Here is a 391-nt window from a genome sequence, read left to right on the forward strand (position 1 = left end):
CAAAAAAAAAAAAAAAAATATATATATATATATATAAAAGCCACTGGGTAGTGAATGGAGGCTGGATTCAGAGGGGGACTTGGGGTGGGGCAAGACTGTGGACGTAAGGAGACTGGTCAGGAGACTATTGCGTTAGTCCAGGCAGGAAGTGCTTGCAGAGGGGTGGCAGTCGGGCTGGGGAGGAATGGGTAGCTTTGTAGCATTTGTTGGTGACACAGCTGGATCTGGTGGTTCAGGGTAGGCAGGTCACGAGAGGAGTTGTGGATCAAGGGTCACTCCTAGGTCTTTTTGAGTTAAGGAACTGAGGAGATGATCGTGCCTTCCACTGAATCAAGCAGATTTGGGGAAGTACTCTTGAAGGGGTTGGAGGATTTGGTATACACATTGGTTT

Source organism: Bison bison, unplaced genomic scaffold (genome assembly GCF_000754665.1).
Source record: "Bison bison bison isolate TAMUID 2011002044 unplaced genomic scaffold, Bison_UMD1.0 scf7180017864037, whole genome shotgun sequence".
Classification (NCBI taxonomy): domain Eukaryota; kingdom Metazoa; phylum Chordata; class Mammalia; order Artiodactyla; family Bovidae; genus Bison; species Bison bison.